Raw genomic sequence first — 2,399 nt, forward strand, 5'->3', positions numbered from 1 at the left:
AGGCCACCAAAATGATTTAAAAAATTGGAGACCCCTAACTCTGTTAGGAGCTGATGTTAAAATATTAGCCAAGGCTCTTTTCTTCCGGTTACAGACAATTATTCCTAACTTGATAGAAGAAGAACAAACCTGTGGGATCTCAGAACGCAGAATGACAGACAGTTTAGCTCTAATCAGAGATACTTACCTTTACTGTCAGGAGAGGAAAATCCCTCTGTCTATTGTAGGGATAGACTTAGAAAAAGCCTTTGATAGTGTTAACCACAAGTTTTTAGAAGCAATATTATGTAAATATCACTTCGGAGATGTGTTTAAAAGGTGGATTAAACTTTTGTATAATGAATGTAGCAGCGTGGTGATGGTGAATGGGAAACTAACCCTCCCCTTCACAATAAAAGCCGGAGTCCGACAGGGTTGCCCGCTGTCTCCTTTATTGTTTATTATGGCCATGGAACCATTAGCATGCGCTTTGAGGCAAAGCAAAACAATTAATGGAATAATCCCTCCTGGTAACTACGGCAAAGACATAAAACTAACCATGTACATGGATGACCTAACCCTTTTGTTATCTGATAATGTTTCTATATCCGAATGTTTAAAAACATGTGAGAAATTTACACTGGCCTCAGGTATGAAGGTTAACAAACAAAAAAGTGAGGTCTTATATTGCAATTGGAGGGAAATTAAAGAACAATGGGGTTTACTAGAGAAAAATGACACGATAAAAGTTTTAGGAGTTCAAATAGGAAAGAATATGGAGATTGAGAATTGGAAAATTAAACAGGTAAAAATTCACGGCAAATTAATACAATGGAAAGATAGAGAACTAACACTTATTGGTAAGGTGCTGGTATTAAAAACAGAAGTTATATCATCTCTAGCTTATCTAGCAACAACCTTTCCAATGCCTCATAAGATAATGGTTGCAATTCGAAAATCAATGTTTCAGTTTTTATGGGGAAGCCAACAAGAGAAATTAAAAAGAGAAATTATGTACAGACCATTCGACAAAGGAGGGAGAGCCGTGCCAGACATAGCAGTCAAGTTTAAAGCAATGTTTATAACGCCCATTTTAAGAACTTGCTTAGGCCTGCTCCCAGAACCCATTTGGGCCCCATTTGCCAGATTTTGGCTGGGAAGTCGTGTGCTGAAGGCGTGGAACAAGAGGGTGGGTCTACACACACCTTTTTCAGACAAATACCCCCCTATCTTTCAAATAGTTGTTCAGTCTTTGAGTTGTGGCCTCAAGGTGATCGCACCAGAATTAATTAAACGAAAAACAATAGAGAACAAGTTATCTTCCATGGATAGATTGACCCCAGTTGAGAAACTGAATGAAGAAAATGTTAAAAAAGCATGGGAAAATGTTAATAATAAAAATCTGTTAAATACCCACAAAGACATAGCCTGGCAAATTGCAAATCAATGCCTTCCCACAAGAGCGTTTTTGTATAGAAGAAACTGTACAAGAAGCCCCCAATGCCCTAGGGCCAAATGCGGTGACGATGAGACCATTAGACATCTGTTTTGGACATGTTCGTCTGCACAAAAAGTATGGTCCTTAATGTCACCTTGGCTAAGCAACTTATGTAAAGGGGACTTAACCTATGAAAAGATGGCTTATGGTTTGTTTAAAGATAAATGGGAAGAAAACGAACTCCGCTGGTGGATTGTAGTCAACTGTGTCAAAGAAGCGATATGGAAAGCAAGAAATATTGTGATATATAAAAAATATGAGACAACGGAAATAAATGTTATGAAGAGTGCAGGTTTACAAGTTAGAGAATATATTTGGAGAGATAGGTTAGAAAAGAAGGGTGAGGATATGGTTTTGGCATGGAAAGTGCCTGTTTTTTTGTTGAATCTTTTTTAAGTTACAGGAATGGTATGTTGTTGGTTTTGCTTTCTTTTGCCTGAGTAAACAAACTGTGTATCTATAATACTGTGAAACTGTAACTTTGGTTACAAATTGTCTGTACTGGCCTTATTTGCAATGACTTAATAAAAACCTTGAAAATTGAAAATTGAAATTGGTTCACCCATGGTGAGGCTCTGCCATTGCACTCTGGGCTGTGCTGACCTATGCGAATTCCCCAAATGTGGGAATCTCGACTGCATAATTTCTGGTAGTGGGGGACTGCGTTCGCGCTCTCCCCTGATTTATTATTAAAACAAAAAGAGTCAAATATAGGAAGCAGATTTAGGTACTTATATGAACATTCAGTAGTAATTAAGGTACTATACATGAAGTCGCATTTAACTTTTGTCAAGTCTGTCCTTGGCAAGAACACAGGAAGTATGGACTTTAGGAAAACGGGAGCGCGCACACCGTATGTACTCGTGACGTCACCACATGCTCAGCTCGTCTGGATTCCACCTCCTGCCATTAGTAGTCTAGA

At 38.4% G+C, this 2,399-nt stretch overlaps 1 non-coding gene across 1 annotated transcript; it reads left to right on the forward strand.

The window, feature by feature from the left end:
* The first annotated feature begins 2,001 nt into the window (after positions 1-2,001).
* LOC118566833 lies at positions 2,002-2,158 on the forward strand. Its single transcript, XR_004933320.1, has one exon. It is a non-coding gene; the product is annotated as a U1 spliceosomal RNA (small nuclear RNA).
* The last annotated feature ends 241 nt before the right edge of the window (positions 2,159-2,399 follow it).

This window comes from Fundulus heteroclitus, chromosome 18 (assembly GCF_011125445.2).
Source record: "Fundulus heteroclitus isolate FHET01 chromosome 18, MU-UCD_Fhet_4.1, whole genome shotgun sequence".
NCBI lineage: Eukaryota > Metazoa > Chordata > Actinopteri > Cyprinodontiformes > Fundulidae > Fundulus > Fundulus heteroclitus.